This window comes from Trichosurus vulpecula, chromosome 3 (genome assembly GCF_011100635.1).
Source record: "Trichosurus vulpecula isolate mTriVul1 chromosome 3, mTriVul1.pri, whole genome shotgun sequence".
Taxonomy (NCBI): Eukaryota; Metazoa; Chordata; class Mammalia; order Diprotodontia; family Phalangeridae; genus Trichosurus; species Trichosurus vulpecula.
In genome coordinates this window covers 287,627,842-287,654,055 of record NC_050575.1, presented here as the reverse complement: position 1 = coordinate 287,654,055, position 26,214 = coordinate 287,627,842, and positions in this window count along the sequence as shown.

The window sequence follows — 26,214 nt, the reverse complement described above, 5'->3', positions numbered from 1 at the left end:
TTTGGGCAACAGGCCAATGGTTTAGTGACTCTCTCCCAGGAGTTTGGGGGATTGACTTTGAGCCAAGTTTACATCTGCTCATCTATTTCTTTTGTCAGTGTAGTACAGTGGAAAAATACAGGTATGGGAGGGAGTCATCAAGCTTTGTGACCTGGGACAAGTCTCTTTCACTCCTGATCTAAAATATGAGGGGACTGGTTGTCTGTCTAGAAGATTTCTGAGGTTTCCTCTAGTTGCAACATCATAATATGAAATCATGGGTGTGTGTGTGTGTGTGTGTGTGTGTGTGTGTGTGTGTGTTTAATCACAATATCATTTATCACTATTCCAAGATAACATATTAAAAAGAGAACATTAAAAGATAACATTAAATGAGACGATTTGAACTAAATGAACTATTAAAAGAGAACATATAACCTAAAGAGGAAGTTTCTGTAAAAGGCATTAGTATTTAAATATAGCCACAAAGTCACATCAGTGGGGAGAGTACAAAAGAGCTAACTCAGGTAGAAATAATATTTATGTCCAAGAAAAAAATGGATCATGGACATTCAGAGACTCCAACCTATATGAAGGCTATAGTGTGGAAGGGGGTGTGAAGGTCTGACTGGATGGAAAGTCTAAGTCTGTAACACTCAGACCAGGCAATTGTTTTTCTCCTGGAGGCTGAAGTCATGGGCAAGATGCCAACAGCTACATTAGGATAAGAAATGTAATCTGTTTATAATAAGTTTGCAAAATATGTCTTGCTGGTACAGTAAGTGTGCAGTACAGCATAAAGCCCTATGTATGACAGTAGGGTTCAGTTGCTGGAGCTCATGTTCAGGGCTAATGGAGCAGGAGTTAATGCACCATGGTTAAACAAAATTCACCCATTGTTCTGCTTTGGGAGCCATCTCTTGCTACTGCAATTGGACCTGTTCTCAAAATAGAGTGGCAACCGGGACTAAGGTCAGAAGACCTGGGGTAGAATCCTGTTTTGAGCCATACTAACTGAATGTTGCAGTCACTTGTTCAGTCTTGTCTAAGTCTCCAAGACCCTGTAGACCACAGTACACCTTCTATCCTCTATCTCCCAAAGTCTCTCCAAACTCATGTTTGTTGTTTCCATGACACTATCTATCCATCCCATCCTCTGCCATCCCCCTCTCTTTCTGCCTTCAATGTTTCCCAACAGCAAGGTCCTTTCCAATGAGTCTAGTCTTCTCATTCTGGAGCCAAAGTATTTCAGCTTCAGCATTTGACCTTCCAGCCTGAATTAATTTCTTTAAGTATTGACTGATTGAATCTCTTTGCTGTCCAAGGGACTCTCAAATTCTTCTCCAGAACCAACTGCATGATCTTGGAAAAATCATTTAATCTCTCCAGACCTCAGCTTCCTCATCTAAAAGTAGGAGGGGGCTGGGCTCTATGCTGTCTAAAATCCTATGGTTCTGGGTGACAGATCTGGAGTTGGAAAGGATCTTACAGGGCATCTCCTCATTTGACAGATGAAGCAACTGAGGCCCAAAGAGGTTAAGAACTTATGCAAAGTCACATTCTTAGTGACAGAAAGGGATTTGAACCTGGGTTCTAAACATAAACCAGCACATATCCCACTATACCAGGAGTTCTTAACCTGGGATCTGTGAACTTGGATGGAGAAAAAAAAATGACACTTTATTTTTACTAACTTCTATGTAAAGTTGAATATTTCCTTCAATTCTTTTTTTTAATTGATACTGAGAAGGGGTACCCAGGTTTCAGCAGAGTGCTGGATGGGTCCATGTCACAAGACAAGTTAAGAACCCCTGTACTGTACCACTGAGGGCAGCTAGGTGGTGCAGTGCAGAAAGACCTGGAGTCAGGAAGACCTGAGTTCAAATTTGTTCTCAAACACTGCATGACCCTGGGCAAGTCACTTAACCCTGCTTGCCTCAGTTTCCTCACCTGTAAAATGAGCTGAGCAAGGAAATGACAAACCACTCTAATATCTTTGCCAAGAAAACCCCAAACAGGATCATGAAGAATTGGACATGACTGAAATGACTAAACAATTGCACCCTTCCCAAAGTTGGTGATTTGACTGGAAAGAATGATTCAGGTCCTATTTTTAGCTTATCTGCACTTATCAGAATTGTAGAGCAGTCAAACCCAAACTGAGTACCTTGTCTTGAGGTCAAACTTACTTTAGCTATCTTAATACCTTAATCTAAAAGGTTATTACCTATACAAACTTTAGTAAACTTTAATAGCTTATTATTGTTTTTATCAGAAATATTACGTAATGGCTCCATGTACTTTCCTTTTTTTTTTTTTAATCCTTACATGTTTGATCACTCTATTTTACAAAGGAAAAAAGTGAGATATAATCATGCATTGAAGGTATAGCCAAAACCGAAACTTAGGTACCCTTCACCAAGGCCTCTGCCCCACTTTGGGAAGATTATAGCAGTAATGGGGAAGTAGCTACAGGCTACTTCCAGAAGGTAACAACCTTCTGGAAAGTTCACATCAAGAAATGGTACCCAAGAAAGAATATCAGCAATGAATGAAATTTGTCAGAGATAAGTAAGGATTTCTATGGCTGAGCAGCTTGGATTAAACTGCTCTTTTATTTTAATTTTTAAAGATTTAATAATCTTAAAGAGAGGTAGAGTTGGGATTGTGGACAGGGCACTAGACTTCGGGTCAGGGAGATTCAAATTCATATCCTGCCCTAAATACTTTTCATCTGTGTGACCTGGGCAAATCATTTAAACTCTCTGTGTCTAAATGTCCTCATTCATAAAACGGAGAGGTTAGACTTCATGGTTCTAAGGTCCCTTCCAGCACTACACCTAGTATCCAAGGAAAAGAAGCCCTTAGCCAGCAATTAAACAAACTATTGCTGTTGTTTCTATACCTTACATTGCATTTCTAATAACTAGTCTCTCATCTTGTCTGTTATGACCAAACTCCCAATTTACAGCCCAGTGGATCTCTGGTGTCCAAGTTCCTACCTGCCCTATAGTCCAGTTCCTTCAGAACTAGGTCATTTTGCTCTTCTTCAGCAAAGACAGGCAGCCTGTTCCAAATCACAGGTCTCATGTCCAGGGCCATTCCCCCTTTCCTGCCTGTCCAATCTATATCAAAATCTTGCCTAGCAAGACTTCAATCTGCCAACTCCCAAAGTTCCCTAATGCTATGTTTCTTCCATGTATTGGGATGCACACTGGTAGCTTAGTACTCACTGCCTACCTGCCTAGATGTCTGCGGGTTGCTTGCCAAACTCACCTTGATGCCCCAGCTGGTAGGCCTTCCCTAGGTAGTTTACCCTATTCCAGACGATCAATCTAGTCTTCTGGTGCCATCCATCCTCAGTATGGTCCATTCCCAGTACTAACAGACCCTCACATCCACTCATCTTATTTCCTTGACCATAACTTAACATTTAAAAGAAAATTAAGAATCTTAACATTTTCTTCATTTTAAATATTCTAGAGCATAAGACTAACTTTTCTCAAAGATTTTGTTGTAGTTAAAGCCTTTCCTATTTGGAAACGTTTAAATTCTGATCGACTAAATAAGCACTTCAGGAAGGCCCTGCTGCATCCTTACTACCTACCTCATGACCTTGAGGAGCTCTGGGGACTGGAGGCACACTTGACAGTTTGTTGTTCTTGTTTTAACCCATGCTTGCTCATATCTAACTTCAAACTAGTGCCTAACTCCAACTTACTGGCAAACTTTTTCAGAGTAACACATTTGCTTCTATATCAAGGCAACAGGACTGCTAGTGTTTACTCTTTCTCTTCCTAATCCATCTTTCCCACACCTGCCCAAACAATCTGTCTAAAACACAAGTCTGATCACGTCACTCTCCTGCTCAAGAAACTATGTTGGCTCCCCATTGCCTCCTGGACAAAATACACATTCCTCATGTTGCCATTTAAAGTCCTTCGTGATGTGGTTCTACCACACTCCTCCAAATTTATTAAACATTGCTCCCCTTCATTTAGTCCATGTTCCAGTTAAGTTGGTTTACTTTTTGTTTCCCCAAAATGAGTATTTCAAATCCTGCTGCTCTGCTTTGGTGCAGGCTGTTTCCTTCCCCTGCCCCCATCCCCCTTCCCTGCCCCTATCTCCCCCTCCCCCCCCCACCCCGCCCCATATCAAGAATATATACTCTCCTCACTTCTGCCTTTGAGAAGCTTTGGCTTTCTTCAAGGCTTGGTTCACAGGCCACATCTGATAGGGAGCCTTTCCTAACCCAGTAAGTTGTAAGCACTCTCATTTCTCCCTGGATAACTGTGTATCTACTTATCAGCTTTCCAGTTTTAGTTCCTGAGTATAAAGTAAGCTCCCTGAAGGCAAGAATTAGTTTTTTGTTTTGTTTTGTATCCCCAGCACCATTCTCAGAGTTACTGATGCTTGATAAATGTTTGCTGGATTTAACTGGATTCTAGAATTAGATTAAAAACAAAACAACAACAACAAAAAAAAACAACCCAGCAGTGAAGTAAGAAAGAGAATGTCTCAATTTTAAATACACTTTCTCTTTCCTTTGACCTTGTTACAAAATGTCTCTTCTTTCGAATCCTTTCAGTATGAATTGTAGTCAACTCAATGTCACTAAGGTAACAACGTGTGGTACATTTTAATTTAAGTTTGCTTTAAAATTTCACCTAGCACAGCAAAGCTAACAGTTATGAGCCATAATTGTTTATGATAAAACACCCTTCCCCAACTTTCTGAATCCTAAAAATTTTGCTAAGGACCAGAGCTGGGATTTCATTGGTACAGAGAACTCCTAAGGAGTAAGCTCCCTTTAATTCAGGTTCAGTAAACATTTATTAGGTACCTATACAAGCACTGTGCCAAGTTCTAGGGATACAAAGGAAGGCAAAGGATAGTCCTTGGCCTCAAGAAGATCACAATCTAATGGGGTCAGCACACTCTCTGCAATTTATTATCTTAGAGAGTTGATTAGAGCAGTGAGGGGTTGAATAAATTATCCAGCCCAGGGTCACACAGTCATTATGTGTCAAAGGTTGAATTTGAACTCCAGTCTACCTGATCCCAAAATAATTTCTCCATCTACCATGCCACAACATATTATTATAAATTATTCTAATTTAAAATAGATGGTTTTTAAATGTGCAACATTGCCCGATTTTTCCTCTTTTTTTTTTTTTTTTGCTATTAAACTACTGATTTCAATAGAATGCATGTTTTAAGGGAAAAATTCTGCTTATGGCTATACTTCTTCCCCTGCCCTATTCTGAGAAGAGTTCTGAGATAATTCACTGACTCTACCCTTCCATCCCTTTGATGACATTTCTTGAGGAAGAAACATCACAGAGGGTCTTAGTAGAAGACAGAGACATCAATAAAAGTGTCACACACTTTTACAGAGAAAAGAAAACAAAAGTCTGTCCGACTGAGTAGGACAAGACAAGAGTGAAGCAGGCACGTGTGGCACCCACCTGATCCGGTTTCTCTCTCCTATCAGTTGCTGGTACAGGAAACCTTTTCATTAAAGTCCATTTCTATGAATCTATTCACTAACACTAGAGTGGTTGCTCCAGCCCTTATTTACCTACAGCCTCAGAGGCTGTGATTCCAGACACAATGGGGAACACTGTGTTTTTCAGAACACCAGGGCTTTTTTTTTTCCATAGAAAACAAAAGTCAGCAGATGCCTAAGGCTTCAGGAGGCGGGTGAGGGAGAACAGGAAACCTTCACAGAGCCATGCTCAGGGTAGAAGGGGAATGGACATTCCCCTAGGCAGCTTGGCAGGCTGAAGGCCTTTGGCACTTGAAGACATTGGCTGTGAGACACAGGGAAAGGGAATGAGCAAGAGAGAATGACTGGTCTACAGCAAGGGTTATTAACCTGGGGTCTGCGGATAGATTTCAGGGGGTTTGTGAGGTAGGATGGGGAGGGGAGAAATGAATCTGTATTGCAGTATAACTGGTTATCTTTTCATCCTATGTATTTAATTTTACGCATTTAAAAACATTATTCAGAGAAGGGGTCCTTGGGCTTCATTAGACTGCCAAAGAAGTTCCTAGTCCAAAAAGGTAAGGGAATGGAATGAAATAAGCATTTATATAGTGTCTACTGTGTACCAAGCACGATGTTAAGTGCTTTTACAAATATTATCTCATTTGAGCCTTATGACAACCCTGCAAGGTAGGTACTATTATTAATCCCATTTTATAGTGAGAAAACTGAGACAAATAGTTCACATGACTTGCCCAGGGTCAAACATCTAGTAAACATCTGAGGCCAGATTTGAATTCAAGTTGTCCTGGCTCTAGGCCTAGCATTGCATCCACTATGTCCCCTAGTTGATTCTAATACCCCAAAAGGAAAGCAGCAGTGCAATGGGAAAGAGCTGGGAAGTGGGTGTCAGTATTCCTGGGGTAGATGTTAGCCTCCAGGAGAAAAACTACTGTAAGTGACTTCCCTTACCTAGGCTTCTGAGTATATGTGATAACAATACCTTTTGAGAAGGTTGTTTGGTATTGCTTCCCTCTAGGCCTTGGTTTCTTCTTCTGGAAATTGAGGGAAGTAGATTAGATCAGAGAGGTCAAACCTGTGATCAAGGGTACATGCTGCCTATAACACTCTGATTGCTGTAAGCACCAGATTAGAAATATAATTGGGAAATAGTTAACAAATATAAAGAAAAATACAATAGGACATAGATAATGTCAATATGTGGTTTTCCAAGCAATAACTACTCTCAGGGATCCTCATGTATGAGTTAGTGGCCCTCATTTCTATTTGAGCTTAACACCATTGAACCAAGATGATTTCTACGGTCCCTTCAAGTTATTAAAAAAGGAACCTTAATTGTAAAATCTGGAAATAAAAGGAGCTGCACATTATTAACATAATATTATAAAGCACATTTCCCAAATACCTTTGGAGGTCAGTAAGTTGCCCCACTTCAAAAAATGGTGGGCCAGAAACATGGTGGGCCCTCTTCCCTCTTACACTATCATAGGTTTAGTTTTTATCTCTATACTTATCTACATCTCCAGACCATGTCTTTCTCCTGAGTTCCAGCTATGTATTTTTGATTATGTAATACATATTTCAGCCTGGCTAACTCCTCCATATTTCAAACTCAAGGAGTTCAAATCTGAACTCATCATCTTGTCCACAAAACAGCCCCTTTGCCAACTTCTCTATTTTGTAAGATGGTACTATCATCCTTCTAGTCATCCAGGTTTTGCAGACCTTGGGGTTATTCTTCTCCTTCACCATATACATCCAATCAGTCAGCAAAAATCTGTATTTCTCCCCCAGCCCTTTCTATAAGATCTCGTGTTCATCCCCTTCTCTCTGCTTACATACCTACAACCCTAGTTCAAGCTCCCTTCACCTTTCACTTAGATCAGGTATAAACATACATACCCTGCAGGCCAATTCAAGACTCTGGAGTGCAGCCCAAAACAGATTAAGATGTAATTGGAAAATATTTAACAAAATGAATAAAAACATAATAGAACATAATATAATGTTAATATGTGGTTTTCTAAGTCAATTTGCTCCTGTAGGAATCCTTCTGTTGGATTCAGTGGCCTCCATTCCTATTCCAGTTTGCCACCACTGGTTTACTGAAAAAGTCTCCTTATTTGGTCTCCCTGCCTTCAGTCTCTTCTCTCCAATCCATACTCCACAAAGCTGTCCAAAGTGATTTTCCTAAAATTCAGATTTCTTATTCAATAAATTCCACTGGCTCCCCGTTGATTCTGTTGTTGTTAGTCATTCAGTCATGTCCCTCCCTACATGACTCCATGGTTCTGGTGTCGTTTGCCATTTCCTTCTCCACTGTGTCCCCATTTTACAGATGGGGAACTGAGGCAACGCCTATTGACTCTAGGGTCAAATAAAAGCTCCTCAGTTTAACTTATAAAGTTTTTCACAATTTAATCCTACTTTTCCAACCTTTTGCATAACCCCTTCCTACACTCCACAGTCTAGGCAAGCTGGCCTTTTTGCTGTTCCTTACACATGACATTCCATATCTTATCTGTGAGCCTTCATACCAGATATACCCCATGCTTGGAATACAGTCCCACCTCATCTCAATCTTTCAGAAATCCTGGTTTCCCTCAAGACTCTGCTCAGGAGAAACCTTCTGCTCAGGGCTTCTTATGCTTTTTCCACTCATGTTACAAACCCTTTTCACCTTTCACAGCATTCATTGGCATTACATAGCATGACAGCATGTGCAATGCAAAGCACTCATGCTCTGTGTTTAGAACCAAAGCTGCAGTGATGTTGTGTGCGATGCAACATGGGCAAGCACTGCCAAAAACACCTTGGATCCATTATGTGTTTGATTTTTAATTAATTTTTGTCATTGCATGTTCAGAAACCTTTTACTGTTGCCAAATTTTATGGGGTCATGACCGGCAGTTTAAGAAGCCAAAATAATTACTTTATAGTTATTTTATATGTGTAATTCAAGGCTCAAGGCCATTTGCACAGGGGCTCCTCCCATTGGTAGAGAACGATTACTTGATTCTCTGTGACTCCAAGAGCAGCAAAATTGTCAAGAGCTTAGAAGAGAGACCATATTGAGTTTATAATATACAAACACTGTACTTATGTATGCATGCCTCCCTTGATAGAACGCAAGCTCTTAGAAGGTAAGGACTATTTTATTTTTGTCTTTTTAGACCAGCACTTCAAACAGTGCCTAGCCTAGGTCCTAAATAAGTACTTGTTGGTTAATTAATTTATTGATATTCCCTCCTGGGATAAATATGAATTCTAGGCATATGAATGATGATACGAATCTTTTGCAGCAAGTGTTAAATGTCACTAAGTAATTTCACTAACCACATGAGATCCCAAAATTAGAGAAAAGGACCTTTAAAGATTGTTTAATTCCTCCTCCCTCTCTCTCCCATCCCCCCCCCATCTGAGGATGAGAGAAGTGAAATGACTAGACCAATGCCACACATGGTTACAGCCAAGATTTGAATCCCAGTCTTCTAGACTCCAGAGCCATTACATCTCCCATTATTCTATATTGAAGCTGAATTCAATAAACAAATTTCCTCTCTTTCTTTTTAAAATTAAGTTTAGTATGTCCCTCTTCGTGGAATAGAGAAGGTATTGCTGTGGGAGGCTGAGGTATCTGCTCACAACTATATTGTACCTACCCTTGCTCACCGGTCACACTTTCCATGAAACTAGTCTGCAGGGCAAGAGACTGTGGATGGTGTCCCCATTCTGACAAAAGGATATGTGTCTATTTCTTTTTAACTCAAATGTGAGTCTCTACTTATTTGTTATGAAAGTAACAGGTGGCACAGGCACCAAAAGTTACTAGTAATAGGGTTGGGGTGACTAATGGATTGATATAATGACTCTGGAGCCAGAGGGTGAGGTGCCTGAAAGTCTGGTCTGATTTCCTATGAAATGACTTCCATCATATGACTATATGGTCCTGTTTCAAGAAAATAAGGTTGTGATGAATAGCTTCTGTAAGAGCTAATTAACTATTTTTCCACATGTATCTGGAATCCTTCTGCAAAGTGTTACCATCCCTAGGCACCATTGCAACACAGTTTTCACAGTAGACCTAGGAGCCAAAGGTATGGTTTAGGGTAAAAGGGAAAGGTTCTGTCATGCAAAATGGGTAAAAGAGGTGGGGAAAGAGGAAGTAAGGAGAGAGGAACAGAGTTGGGGCAAGAATGGAAGGAGGTTGTAGAAAAGCCAAGAGAGTAAAAGATGGGAGAAGAGCAGTAAAAAGGTGATGTATATGGCTACAGGCAGGCTGGGAGTGGGAGGCATTGGCTATGGAGAATTATGGGAGCCCATTTAACAGGAGAAGGAAATTAGAGCCTGGAGAAGGATCCACCTCCACAAGCTCCCCAGTTTGATCAGCAGTCAACAGAGTGGGGAAAGAGCCTGGAATGTCTCCTAAGGCCCCCAGGGCAGAGAAGCTCAGGAGGCTTCATCGGCTAACTAGACATCCCTGAGTAATAGGAAGCTGCCCTGAGAGCTGGATTTCTCTACTCCTTGAATGGGACAATCTCCAGAGGAGCACATTTTCCTTTCCGTTGGTTTGCATTTATTGGTTGGTTAACAGGTACACTTGGCTTTTATTATGTAATTGCTGTGTTCCTGAAAGGATGCAAGTAAGCTGAATTACAGTAAACCATCTCATTTTAAATGCACGGGGGAAGTTGTGCATTTGTTGTGTAAATGCTATTTAAGGGAGCTTCCTAAGAATCATTCTATAAAAGTAAATTCATGCTTTTGTAATGCAAATCAGTAGTCCTTGATTTATCTGTTCTGTGAATATGGATTTGAGGCTATTATATTTTATTAAAATCCACCACATACTCCATTATCTTTTATATGCCAAAGAAAGCAGTGTCAAAAGGCGGGAGGTTTCCTACTGAAAATCTGGATTTCTATACTTTGAATATAGCAGATAGAGCAAATGGACTTGGAAAGAGAAAGATTCAGGCATGGGTCTGAATTGGCCCTGTCACGTGGTAGCCATATGACCTTGGATAAATAGCTTCACCTCTGACTCAGTTTCTTCATCTGTAAAATGGTGAATAACACAAAAGATCATAGGATTACAGATTTAGAGTTGAATAGAACAGTGAAGGTCATCTTGCACAGTTTCTTCATCTTACAGATAAAGAATCAAGACCTTTGAGATTACATTTCTTATACAAGGTAACATAGTCACGTAGCAAAGCTTGGAATGGAACCTTAGTTTCCTGACTCTATTAACTTTCTAATCCTAAAGTCCTACGTAAGTGAGAATATTATTAAATAGTCAAACTATATCATGAATAGAATGTATTAATAGTAACAAAACTAATCATCTAAGTTTCCACATGGTTCTTCAAGCTTTGAGTCTTCAAACTCAAACTCGTATTTCTAATATCTTGGCCCACTTTTTATAATCATTCACATTTTTTTCAATTTATTCTTTGGTGAGACAAATCTGCTTGTGATACAGCAATACATTAACTAGTATGGCAAAAATTACAGTAAATTAGTAGAATATTATAAAATATAAGCTTAAATCCACAAATAATGGGATATCACAACTAAAAGGGGGTCATTTAGTACAATGCATTCATCTTGTTGGGGTGGGGGCGGGAAACAACTGAGGACCGGAAAAGTGAAATGATTTGTCCAAGGTCACAGAGTGGCTAAATCAGAATCGGAACACAGGTACCAACAGTTTCTACTTCGGTGCACCCTCACTTATACCAAATAGCAAGCGCTTCCATCTGTAACAGAACTAAGCATCTTCTACCCGCTGCTGCCAGCCCAAATGGGACGTAGGAAATGTTCAGTACAAAGAAGAGCGGCTCTCTCATTTGACTGCCTGCCTTCCATCTCCTGCTGTGCCCGTCCTTTGTGGGCAGAGCAGTGGTGCTCTTGCCTCCATGAGGAACATTTTCACACCTGGTCAAACCCTTTACATTTTAGTGACCAGGAATTCCTGTAGATCATTATCCAAACCTCAGCCAGAATCCCTCCCACCCAATTCCTCATTCCCATCCTCTCAATTTTCCCACCCCAAAGTTTCATCCCAACTCTACCCAACCTTTCCACTGTGCCCTCTGGAATGCCTGTCTTATAGGCAATAAACTTCCTTTATCGTAAATCTTTTCCTCCCCCACTCCCTCCATTGGCTAGCTTTTGCTGAAACCTGGCCGGCCTCTCATTACACAGCTTCCCTGGCCACCCTTTCCAGCAGTGGCTGCACCTTCATTAATTCTCCTCAAATCACTGTTCAAGGTGGGAAAGTTGTAATCCTCCTTGTTCCCCAGTGCCACTTCCAAGTTCTGTGCCTTTCTCCATCTCTTCTCCTTTGAGGTTCATGCTATTCATATCTATCACCCAATCAAAATCCTGGTAGCTGTTGTCTGCAGACCCCCAGGACACTCTCCTTCCTTCCTCAATAACTTGGATAGCTGGTTTACAATTTTTCTCTCCTCCCCAACTCCTCTTTAACATACATATTGATTCTCCCTCAAATACCCTAAGTACTCGATTCCTTAAATTACTCACTTCCCATGAGCTTCTCCTCCACCCAACTTAAGCCACACACACCAGTAGTCATACCATCGACCTTGCTATCACCCACAGATGTACCATTGCTATGTTGGAGAATTTTTAAATTACCTCCCCTAATCCTAATCTACTAGCTTTTCATCTCTCCCTCTGGCTTCCTTTACATAACACCCTACTCTTCATTTTCCTTATAACCTCCAATCCCGTTAGCCCTCAATTCTTTCCCAGGCCATCTTCTCTGAACTAGCCACTCCTCTTTTCCCTGTCTTAACTCCTTGGTGAATCAATTCAACTTTACACTGTCCTCCTCTCTTGAATATCACCTTTACCATGTTTATGATTATATCTAAGTCTCAACCTCAGATCACGCTTCCCCTTGTACCTACACTAGTGATGCTGAACAAAGGTGAAGAAAATCATGCAACTCATTTGACTGGGTCCAGTACAAATTTGTTACATAACCTCAACTGGGCCCTCACTGCTGCTTAGTGATCCTATTATATCAACTCACTATCCCACTCTTCAGGGAAACTCTTCCAAATCTTATCTCTCCTCAAAGCTTCCATGACTCCTCCTCCCCCTACTCTCTCAACTGAGAGCCTTGGCTTATATTTTACAGAAAAAAATGAGGCCATTTTCCCATGAGCCCTCTCTTCTTCCTTATCTCCTGTCACTCAGGTGACTCTGCCACTTTTTCCTCCTTTACCTGTCTCATATGATAAAGTGGCCTTATTCCCTTACCCTCTACTTGTTCAAGTAATCCCATTCTACCTCATCTTCAATAACAGATTTCCTCTGTCATTCCCACTCTTTCATCTACTTTCAATCTCTCTCTCTCTCTCTGCCCTCCACCCACCCCCAGCTCATTCCCTACCTACTTTCTACAATCCTCTAGAGATCATACCTTCTAACTGAAAGTGTCCATCACAAGTCTGTCCTGGGTCCTCTCCTCTTCTCCCTCTATACTACTTCAGTTGGTGATTTCACTAACTCCCATGGATTTAATTATAATGTCTATGCTGATGATTCTCAAATCTGCCTATCCTGCTCCAACCTCTCTGCTGACCTCCAATCTCATATTTCCAACTACCTTTCAGACATCTTGAACTGGATGTCCAGTAGACATCTTAAACTCAATATTGCCAAAACAGAACTCGTTATTTTTTCCCCAAGTCCTTCTCCCCTCCTATCTTTTCTATTATTGTAGACGGCAACTCTATCCTGCTAGTTACCCAGGCTTGCAACCTAGGAGTCATCCTGGATTCCTCCATATCCAAGCTGTTGCCAAAACCTGTCAGATTTCATCTTCTCTCTTGTGACACTGCCATCACTCTGGTGCAGGCTCTCAGCACCCCATACCTGGACTACTGCATTAGGTTGTTGGTGGGGCTGCCTGCCTCAAGTCTCTCCCCCTCCAGCCCATCTGCCATTCAATCACTAAAGTGATTTTCCCAAAACTCAGATCTAATCATGCCAAGTCCCTGGCAAATAAACTCTGGTGGCTTTCTATTGCCTTGAGGAGCAAATACAAAATGCTCTGTCATTCAAAGGCCTCTAGTCTTCTTACTTCACCACACACACTCCCTGACACCGGCTTTCTGGCTGTTCCATAAACAAAACACTCCATCTCTTGGCTCCAAGCATTTTCCCTGTCTCCCATGTTTGAAATGGTCTCCTTCCTTCATTCCAACTACTAACCAACCTGGCTTCTTTTAAATCCCAACTTAAATCTTACTTGCTGCAGGAAGCCTTAATTCTCATGCCTTCTCTCTGTGAATTATTTCCTATGTATCTTGTATATAGCTTGCTTCACATATATGTTTGTTTGCATGTTATTTTCCCCATTTGATTGTAAGTTACTTGAGGACAAGGACTGTCTTTTGCTCTAAAGGAATAAAATTGATTTTCAAAACTCCCTAAACCTCCTCTTGAAAATTTGTTCTGTTGACCAATTCCCTCCATGCTCTTTTTTGGGGGTGGGGTGGGGTAGGGATGGTTAAAGAAAAAGTCAACCATGTTTTGTCTTAAGGAAAGAGTAATGAATAAGAAACTCATGGTTCTGAGACTTTGCACCTTCACTTCTATACTGAGAATTTCCAGAGAATGTGTTTTTGGGGTGTTTTTTTAATGGAATATGAGTCACAAATGTCATTAGGTCCCTCTTAGAATGATGATTCTCAAATTCCCATGGTAATTTTAAAAAGAATGCACGCCTCTCTCTCTGTCTGTCTCTCTGTCTCCGTCTCAACATGAAAATCACTCCATGGATTTTTTTTCCTGAGTTTCTTTCATGTAGAATGTACGACAGCTCATATTTCTGTAGCCCTTTAAGATTTAAAAAGTACTCTCTCTTCAACAGCCCTGGGAGACAATGTAGAAGCAGCATTATTATCCCCATTTTAGAGATAAGGAGACCAAATTTCTGCAAAATGAAGTGACTTGCCTCTGTTTACGCAGCTCATAAATTACATGGTTGCACAAGATCTGGAGTCCCATAGAAGGGGCCATAGAGGTCGTTTAGTCCAACCTCTTATTGAAGAATGAGGAAAAGCAAAGAAACAAGAAAAAAAAATGGGGCCCAGAGAGGTCCAGCAATTTGCCTAATATCATGTGGCTATTAAAGTTACATTACTACATAGGGATCAAGACGTGGAAGTGTCAGATTAGAATCCTAGGATCACAGACTGAAGTGGAGGGGACCTTAGACATCATCTTGCCCAACACCCTCATTTTGCATATAAGTGAAGCCCCCCCAAAGCTGAAGCAACTTGCCTGGGATCCCACACAAACTATCAAAGCCAAGACTGGGTCTATTGACCTTCAGCCCAGTATGCCCTTTCTATTAAAGATGGCTGAGGCTCCCTGTATTAAGATCAGGTATAACAGAAGGACTTGGAGTTTTGAAAGACTCTTTTTTGTCACTAAGTGACAATAAAAAAGGAGGAAAATTATAAATTTTAAACTAAGATATTCTCAGACTCCATGTGCTGAGGCGCCCTGCCAAAGGACGTACTACAGAGGATAGAGGACGGTATGTATGTTCAGCAGGTTTAGCCTACAACCCCCCATTTTGTGGCACCAAAAGCCATTTAAATATCATGAGAATATTACATTGCAGGAACAAACTCAGAAAGACATTTATTTAATTTTTTGTGCCTTGTTCACCTGGCTCCCTGACTCCCCCGAGACAGTACTGCCACTATGTATTTTGAGAAATTATTGTAACCATTCTTTACATTTCATCACACAGATCCAAACAAAACTTCCTTTACAGTTTTCTTCGCTCTATGTAACGGAATTTAAATAGAGAAAAAAGTCTTTTCAAGGTTTCAGTGAAATCATATTATTGCGACAAAGTGTTTCCCACATCAAGCAATTTATATCCTCCCTGGAAAACACATGGTACAGTAGAAGAAAAGGAAGGGAAGAGAACACGCGCTTATTAAATGCCTACTGCATGCCAGGCACTGTGCTAAGCACTCTACAAATACGATCTCATTTGATGCTCACAACAACCCTGGGAGGTAGGTGCTATCCTTATTTTACAGATGAGGAAACTGAGTCTAAGAGAGGGTGATTTGTCCCAGGGCATACAGCTGGGAAGTATCTGAGGCTGAATTGGAACTCATGGGCTTCCTGACTCCTTGCCTGTGCTCTCTCCACTGTCCCACGAACCTGGGTCATGAAATCAGAAAAGACTAGGATGCAAATCTCAGTTATGTCACTAACTTTGTGACTGTGGGCAATTTATTGCATCTCTCTGAGCCTCAGTTTACTCACTAGATAAAATGGGATAATGATCACCGTACTACCTACCTTACAGATAGGTGATTATGAGGGAAGCACTTTTAGACCTTAAAAACCTAACCTTCCTCGCACCCCGCTTCTTTACAGAGGTGGGGGACTATGAGTACGGAATACTGCATACAACATCAAACTTTTTTTGATGTCTTGGTTATTCCTGCTAGATTGCTCCCCCCCTCCCCCTTTTTTAATGCTTTGTTATAGGGCAGTGGTTCACAGAGTTTTTTGTTCCACGAACCTCTATCAACAACAACAAGAAAAATCCATTGTGTAGCCCCGGGGTAATTTAATATACTACTCCTTCTACTCATTTAGATTTATGTATTAAGTGCTTACAATTGCTACAATGATAATAAATTTATAGTGCATCAAACATGCACATTCTTGTTGTCATGGAGGAAAAAATTATTTATAAAAATTACTGCTTTAGGTGCCATTCGGGAATGTTTAGCATGAACCCTTTGGACCACTGCCTTTTGAGAGCTACTAAATAAGAACCACTGTAGGACATAGATCTCTAGGGGGTGCATGGCAGAGGAAGAGACACATTAGGAAATGTAGGTAAAGTGAAAACAAAATAAACTAATAAGATTTATTTTTTTAAAAAAGCCTTAAAGACCTAAATAAATGCATTCTAGCAAAATTATGTATCATCAGCATTTTTCTGTTTATTTTCAATAAATAACCAGGCTCTCCGAAATTAATACAGGATTTCCAAAACTAGGAGTATGCATAGTTTTTTTTAAGCCTTCCTAAAATAAAGATAATGATAATAGTTGTCATTTACACACTGCTTTATGTTTGCAAAAAATTTTATAAGTATTCTCTCACTTGACCTTAAAAACAACCCTGAGAAATAGGTACTAATTATTATCCCCATTTTACAGATGGGGAAACTCCTAAGGTGAAAATGCAAGGATTTGTAAACCTTGGTTTTCAGAGCTACCAAATGTGAGGGGGGCTGAAAGAGGGGGAGGGGCAAGAAGGGGAGAGTGGGAGAGGATCTGTGTCTTGGGGGTAGGAGGGAGACAAAGATTAGACAAGCTGATCTCCAAAGTTTCTTCTAGTTCTAACATTTTATGATTTTGTGATCTAGTTTGCTATTAAGAAAATATTCTATGAGGTTCATAGGGAAACAGACAAATGGGATATCTTTGGGAACTAACATGCTGAATTTATTATACACTTTTTAAAAAGCTATCATGAGACTGAGTTTCATTTACAATATTCTTTCTGTGCTTTTTATATGAATACATACATTTTTATTGGTATCTATTAAGTTCAGCATTAACAAAAATTTAATTTCTTTAAAAAATAAAAAAAAAATTTTGACCACCACAGTATGTCATTCAAAGATAAAAGTTTCAAGAGCTTTTCAAGTCTAGTAAACAAAATCACATGGGTGTGATGAGATACAGGCTCTGGGAACCCCCTTGAACTCTCCCTGAATCTTCCCACTTCATCTGGCATTCACCTGAGGCTATAAGCTTTTCATTATTGCCATGCTCAATTCTCTGTTACCCTGAACCTAGCCTAGCCCTCCATTTTCTGTTATCTCTGGATCTTGTTCTGCTACTTCCCACCCTTGGTCCTATAAAAACCCCATTCTCTTGGTGTCTGGTGTCCAACCTATAGTCACTCCAGGCTACTGGCCACTTCCATCAAAGATCCTCCCTAGAACCCCTCTTCCCCAGACTACTTAGATCGGTCCCGCAGTCCTTCTGTACATAAGGATTCATCTCGGCCTCCACGAAGGGGCTCAGATTCAATCTGGCCCACTTACGTTACCGTTGTAAATATTCAGATTCCGTAAGAGTCTGGCCAATGCTGAGATTTAAGAGTCTGGTCAATATGGAGGATTTTCAATAAACCTTGTATTTCTTTGGCTAAAAGAAGGTTTGAGTCAAATTCTTTAGGCCAAGGCATGTGTGCTGCTATTTTGGGGTACCAGCACTCCTAAACCACAAACATTAAAGGTGTTGGCATATGGGTGGGAGTGACAGGAAGTAAAGGGTCGGGAGAGAAAGTGTGAGCAAGAAATCTGCTTTTAGTTGCTTAGTTCCCAATGTAGTCTCACTCATCAAAATAGTTGTAATATACCTATTCTTCTTAGGTGAGAAGCCTATTATTGAAAGCTTCCTGAACTTGTGAGAGGAAGAAGAGAACTCACTTTAAACCAAGGCTTGCTTCTTAATATTGTTTGTGTTGTGGACCCCACTGGGAGCTTGGGGAAACCTATGCACTTCTCACAATGATGCTTTTAGATGCACAAAATAAAAATACACAGCATTATGAAGGAAACTCATTCCACTGAAATAAAGATTTACTTTTTTCCCCCAATCTAAATTTACAGGCCTCTTATAAATCTATAGACCCCAGATTTAGAATCTCTGGGAATTTCATAACATTATGAAAGATGAGCATGAGAAATTAACATAGTTCACATTCACTGATAAAGAATTACAGGGAAACCATCGGGATTTTGAATCTCAGCTGGCCACAGGATTTGGCCAGAAGAGAGATGGTTAAATTAGGTCAGTGTTTGGGGAAGTTGGTTTAACAAAAAAATAGGACAAACTCCCCAGCAAGTCATTGTGAGTTTGATCACTTTGCTCCTTGCAACAAAGATACTCACCTTCTTACATTGGGTCTTCCTGTACCTTGGGCTGGCTCCCTGCTTTTCTGTTCGTATGCTCATTCCCAGGAGCCACCCCAAGGTCACCATGTGTCCACAAAGCTCCCTGTCAGTAATGTAGGGCTGTGGGGACACAGATCATGGGAAAAGACGGGTGCTGTAACAGACTTCTAGTTGGCCCGTGGGGCTCAAGCCACTTGGTCTTGGGAACCAGGATGAACCCTTGCAGTTAATTGCACCCTGGTGAAAGTGATTATTAGCACTGATGCTGGAGCAGCCCATACTCTAATGGCTTTTATAAGCAGCAGCCTGCCTGCTCAACCCCTGTATCTCAGAAGAGATGCGAACTCTAGAGCTATAAGTTTCCTGTTCAGATTTTACTTATTTAGTGGAAAATCACTCCTCACCCGCTCCTTTTCCTAAAATAATTTCTAGGAGCTAACAGGGGAGAGTTTTCAACAACATTTAAATTTAAGCTTCTAAATCTTTTTGCATCATGGTTATTTTTTGTGGTGTCATGAGTCCTATGGACCCCTTCTCAGATCATTTTTTTTAAAACTTGTAATTAAAGGAAATACTGAATTTCAGCTAGAAGTTAGTGGAAATAAAGATGTGAGGGGTTTTGTTTCATTTTGGTTTGGTTTTTTACCTATCCAAGTCCAGGGTCCCCAGGTTAAGAACACCTGTTTTAAAGTGATAGAGGACCCTCAGAAGAGCAAAGCAATACAGGCATACATTCTAAATTGGAATTCCAACAGTGCAAGTTTAAGAGAATGTTATCCACTTCCCTCCTGCTGGAGATCATGGACTCAAGATGCAGAATGAGACATATATTTTTGGAAATGGCCACTATAGGAATTTGGTTGATTTGATTAAGCATATTTGTTACCAGGGTTTTGTTTTTGTTTTTCTTCTCTTTGGGCTGGGGGGTGGGGGAATGAGAGGGAGAAAAAAGAACTGCTTGTTAGTTTAAAAAAATTTTTTTAAGGTATTGCCAATCAAGACCTCCCTCCCCACCCATATGCAATGCTGCAGTGTTTCAGACACGTGCTGCTTCTGAAATTCCAGCTGCTCTGTCTTGTGGAGAAAGTCACTTGTTAGGAGTGCACACATTCACATGTGTTCTAACACTGTGTGATGCAATCGAGAGCAATGTGGAACTGAGGCAACCTTTCCAGTGTCAACGGGGAAGCCTGAAGATGGAAAAAAATGCCTTCTGATATAATCTCAATCTCACTTCAGATTTTATCTTTAAAAATCACCTCTCTCCCCACCCCCAATCCACAAGCTATAATTTAAAAAGAAAGCTCGAAGAAGGATTATACACTGAGGGCAATGCAAGGCAAAGTCAATTAGTTGACAAGCATTAATTAAGCACTTACAATAATCCAAGCACTATGCTAAGTACTCAGCTAGGTGGTGAAGTGGATTGTGTTTGGGGCCTATGGTCAGGAAGACTCCTTTTCCTGAGTTCAAATATGGCCTTAGAGACAGACACTTACTAGCTGTGTGACCCTGGACTAGTCACGTAATCCTGTTTGTCTCAGTTTCCTCATCTACAAAATGAACTGGAGGAAGAAATGGCAAACCACTCCAGTATCAGGAATACCCTAAATGGGTTTACAAAGAGTAGGAAATGACTGAGAAACAGCTGAATAATGACAAATACTAAGCACTGGGGATTCAAAGAAAGGCAAAATACAAAGTGTCTCTGCTCTCTGGGAACTCAACACCTAATGGGGATAGACAACATGAAAATAACTATTAAACAAATTTATACAGGATAAATACGACACTATCAATAGAGGGAAGGCTCTAGTCTTAAAGCATTTGGGGAGGAAAGAGAGAATGCCAGGCATGGGAGATAACAGTCAGTGAAAATGCAGAACGTACATGGTGGGAGTTTTGAGAAAGAACACCACATTGGAAGTCAAAGTAATTGGGCTCCTCTATTTTACAAATGAGGAATCCTCAGAGCCTCAGTGAGATGAAGAATTTGCCCACAATCACACAGCCGCAGTTGGCAAAGTTGAGATTTGAACCCAGGTTTTCCTGATAAGGTCGAGGAATCTACCCATCATGAAAATCTGGGTTAGAGTTCTAAATGATAGAGGGAAAGGCAAAAGGACAAAGGTTTGGAAAAGATAAATGATAATCAAGCTTAAGGATAATGCACAAAAAGGACAGTTGAGATGAAACCAAAAGGATTTAATTTAACTGGGAAATATGGAAAATTCTGCATTTTGTCCCTGGGAGCTGTAAGTGGAAGATTGTTTTTGTTCAGTCAATCAGTCAGTCGTGTTTGACTCTCCTTCATGACCTGGTGGACCAAACTGGTCATGGGATTTTCTTGGCAGAGATACTCGAGTGTCTTGCTACTTCCTTCTCCGGTGGATTAAAGCAAAAGAGGTTAAGTGACTTGCCCAGGGTTACACAGCTAGTAAGTATCCGAGGCCAGATTTGAATTCACGTGTTCCTTATTCCAGGCCCAGTGCTCTATCCACTGAACAATCTAGCTGACTGAGCAGAAAATACGAAGAGACAAAATTTGATATACAGATCAAACTTGACATAAGAGCAATGACAAGAATGACCCAACGCTCTATAATAATCAGAGCCATGGGAAAGTGGAATGGCCTGTTCTGGAGGTAGTGAATGGGCTGCCCTTTACTAGAGAGCTTCAAACAAAATCTGAAGAACCATGGGATGGGTGTGTTGTAGAAGGGTGGAATTAGATGGCTTCTGAGGTCCCTTCCAAATGAGAGATTCTGTGATCCTGTGGATTCAGGCCCTGGCTCCCACTCAATCTCTTTGAGCCTCAATTTTCTTTTCTGTAAAGTGAGTTAGACCTGTCCTCATTGGCTCACAGGATAGTTGTGAGGATCAAATGAGCTAATTGTTGCATCTTCCCTAGTGGTTATCAAGGTACAGTGGTTACTCCAGCCTGGGCACTTAAGAAACAAATTAAGAAACTTAATAGTTACCCCAGCACTTAACCTTTATGATTCACAATTTCCTTATCTGTAAAATAGGGATAGTAATAACAACCCAGGTTTTCCATAGTCAATGTCCAGCGTTCTATCCAGTGCTTCTGCCTAGCACTGAGGGGAAGCAATCTTGAAAGTCTCTGTTGTGCCAGGTGATTACAACGATCTGGTAAGCTAGACCCTTTTCCATGTCTCTGCGCTATGCCTCCACATCACATATCTCCATGTTAAACAAATTTTAGCAGCCAAATGGACATTCTTTTTCAGTCCTCTATTTCCTAGTCCACCCACCACCACAAGAATATGCTGAAACACAGCAGAAGGGAAGGGTGCAGGCAACATTCTTAGGCTCTGTCCAAGAAATCTGGCAGGCTGGAGGCTGTTGTTAGCCATGAGGCACGTTTTTGGAGCAGCAGGAAGGGCCTTTTTGCTAATGTGATAACAGTTTTCTGTGCCTGAATCAGACCAGCCCATGGTGAGCTCATATCTGAAGGAGCTAAATGTGTCCCCTCCCCTCCTTTTGCAACAACAACAACAACAAAGTCAAATACCCCCTACCCTAGTCTCTGCTTCCTTGGCTTCCACTAATATCACTGAAGCTGGTCCTTGCTCCTCAAATTTGCTTGGTATAATCAATTCTCAGTCTTCCTAAGGCTTACCAAAAATGCATGGCTGGGGAAGGAGTCCATTGACATTCCCACCCCTATAACTTACAAAGAGCCAAATTAAATGGAGAAACACACACACCCCACCCCACCCGCAAGAAAAAAGTTGCTCCCACACAATTTGCCAAGCTCTTATATGACATTTTTCAGCATAGAACAATTTTTCACACATGAGTTATTAACTTATGAAAGTCGGAGTAAAAAGGGAAAATGCTAACAGATCTTCAGCTGCCTTATTAGTCACTGCTACCACTGAATACATACAGGCACACTGTGACTGTATTCCAACTTTCAGTATCTAATTTTTGTAAGAAACGGAGTTCACTAATGGGTTATGCCTCGTATACCTTTTTATAATCATTACTCTGCCGTTCTCTGTAATTTATACTCAATGCTGGTTTTCATTACTTAGCTCTGCACAGTTTCAGTTCATATGGAAAACACCACAGAGGATAAGGTTGTATTTTCAGCAGCAATTTTTTTAAAAAAGTCTTCGAGGACCCACTGCTTTCATGAACCGCTGCTGCCATATAGTGGAACATGCCCTGTTTTCCGAAAAGAGATCTTGGTTCTAGTTCCAGCTTAGCCACTGTGCTGTGTGACCTTGGTCAAGCTGCTTCCCCTCTCTGGGCCTCAGCTGCCTTACCTGTAAAATGAGAAGGCTGAATTTGATATCTTGAAGGTCCCTTTCAGTTAAGGATTTCTAAGTCTATCTCAGAAGTAGTTTGGGACAATACTGAAACCAGTCAGGGCCGGGTGAAAGTTGGTGGGGCTTTTTCCTGTTTGTGCCCTGTACATGCCTCTATTTTCCCCGCTGTGTCTGGATCCAGAGCAAAATCCACAGCCCATTTTCCAGAGGCTTATAACTGAGTATTATTTACTAGGGGGTTCAATTTGGTTTCCAAGGACTCAGACTCAAATTAAGTGACCGAACAATCCCCGTTCCCAGAGATTAAGTTTCAAATGTGATCCAAAAAAGGGTTGGGTAGTTTCTGATGCTTTTGGATTTTGCTTGGGATACTCCAAAATTAGCTATTCAACATAGTAATCTAAGTCCTTGGGGTTATTATTACTTTTTAAATGCATAGCAATAGGAATATTCAGTAAAATCATTTTGGGAAAGGAAATATGGATGTGGTTGTATTAAAAACCTAGTGAAGAGTCAGATTAACATTGTCTCTGCTCTCTACATGACCTCGGGCATGTGATTTTATGATTCTAGGCCTCACTTTCCTCATTTGTAAAATAAGTAAATAGTACCAGATGATCTCCAAAGTGTCTTATAGCTCTCTCATTATATGATTCCACAAATGGATAAATAATTCAATCCATTTTCCTAAGAGAGAAAACCTTTTGCACACTCATGGGGGGTAGGGAACAATGAAAATATCACATTCTTCATTAAGTACTAAATCTCAAATAGACAGGATACTTTCTTATTTGTTGTTCAGTCATTTCAGTCATACCTTGTTTACCATGGCCCCATTTGGGGTTTTCTTGGCAAAGATACTGGAGTGGTTTCCCATTTCCTTCTCCAGCTCATTTTACAGATGAAGAACTGAAGCAAACAGAGTTAAATGACTTGGCCAGGGTCACATAGCTAGTAAGTGTCTGGAGCTGGATTTGAATTGAATTGGAATCTTCCTGATTCCAAGCCACTACACCACCTAGCTGCCCACTTTCCTATTTGCAGCTCTTCAAATATGTCCTGCACTCTCCTACATCTGAGGGTTTGTTTATACTGTTGCTTTCCTCTTGAATTTTCCTTACTGATCATCTCCCAGCTGAACCTCTGTCATGAAGCCTTTTCTCATTGAAAGTAAATCCTCTTTCTTTTAAACTTCCATAACATTTTTATTTTGCTATAGTTATTAACAAATATACCTCACTTCTCCTATAAGTTCTCTGAAGCCAGGAACAGTGTCTTCTTTGCTCTTGTATCGCAGCTCCAAGTATAGTATTTTGTATATAGTTGTCAATAAATGGCAATAAATGAATGAGGTGTCCTGGTGATAGAAACTCTTGATTTTTTTTTGCCTTATATGAATTAATGATAATGAGATTCTCCGATTGTCACTCTTCCATCTCAGGAATCCAATCATGGCGACACTGGTGTCCCTTTCTTATAGCTTCAAAGTATTAAGTGATGCTTTGATTTTTAAAAGAGTATTATGGTTCCTTTTGTACTGTGCAAATTGATCTCCTACCCTCTTGAAGCTCCTCCCTTTCTTCTGTCTGAGATAAAACTCTATGGACTGAGCTCACCTCGTGCTGAGTGGCAGATTTGCATAGGCTTTTCAAACAAAGATAGACCCTTCAATTCAACTCACTAAACATTTATTAAGCTCTTGCTAGGTGCAAGGCACCGGGCTAGATGCCAGGTATACTGAGGCGAAAAATGAAACAGAACCTGACCTTGAGGAGTTGACATTCTGCTGGGGGGAGCTTCTAAAGTCTACAAAGTGCAAACAGATAAGCAAATCAAAGTGCATACAAAGTACCTCAGTTAGAATCTTGGTACTGCCATTTATTACCTATATAACCTCAGGCCGCTCATTTGATATCTCTACGCCTCAAATAAAACCAAATGAAGAGGTTGAATTAGATAATCTCTAAGGTCTCATCTTTCTGATACAGGGGCCTAATATTGTTGTTCAGTTGGTTCAGTTGTGACAGACTCTTTGTGATCCTATTTGAGGTTTTCTTGGCAAAGATACTGGAATAGTTTGCCATTTCCTTCTCCAGCTCATTTTACAGATGAAGAACTGAGACAAACAGGATTAAGTGACTTGCCCAGGGTCACACAGCTGCTAAGTTGTCTAAGGACAGATTTGAACTCAAGAATGACCCTTATTTTAGGACAGAGAGAGTGCTAGCCCACTACTAGAATGTCTAACTTTAACGAGTCATGTTGTTTGGTCATTTTCAGTCAGGTCTGATTGTTTAAGACCTTATTTGGGGTTTTCTTGACAAAGATCCTGGAGTGGTTTGTCATTTTCCAGCTCATTGTTCAGGTGAGTAAACTGAGGCAAACAGAGTTAAGTGACTTGTCCAAGGTCACACAGCTAGCAAGCAGCTGAGGCCAGATTTGAATTTAAGAAGATGAGTCTCCCTGACTCCAGGCCTGACACTCTATCCATTATGCCACCTAGCCGGGTTTCTATATATTGTTTACATATAGAAATATATTATTTATATAGTATAATATTCTATATATAGAATATATATTATGTATATATATAGAATATATTATAATATCCTATATATTCTATATAGAAATATATATTGTTTATATATTATATTTTTTGTTACATAATTTATTTATCCAGTATTTTTAAAATGTATAAAAAGTACATGAAAAAGGTGATATAGAATTATGCTCAGAAAGTAATTGAAATGTCCTTCCTCTTTGACCCATAGATTTTACTGCTATGCATATATCCCAAGGATTATAAAAATAAATAAAGAAAAAGAAAAGTACTATGCATAACAAAGTGTTTTTTTGCCATAGCAAAGAACTGGAAACAAAGCAGACACTCTTTGCTTGGGTAATGGCTAAGCAACTTGTGGTACATTAATATAATGGAATATTACTTAGATGAAAGAATTGATAAATATGATGAATACGGAATATCATGGGAAGAGATGAATTGATTGAAAGGGAAGTAAGCAGAACCATAAAAATAATGTTTGCAAGAGCAACAGTGGTAATACTAGCTAGCATTGAAGTAATTCCTCAAGGCTTGCAAAGTGCTTTACAAATATTATCTCATTTGATTTTCACAACAACCAGACAGGTAGGTGCTATCATTATCCCCATTTTGCAGTTAAGAAAACTGGGGCAGAAAGACATTAAGTAACTTGCCCAGGGTCACACTGTTAATAAGTGTCTGAGGCAAGACTTGAACTCAGGTTGTTCTAACTTCAGGCCCAGATCCACTGTATCATCTAGCTGACTCAAAAAATAATAACTAGAAATAAATAAAGAACATAAATAAAATGATGACTACAAATAAATAAATAAAATAATAAATGATAACTGCAAATAAATAACATAAATAAAATAAAGAAATAAAATGACTA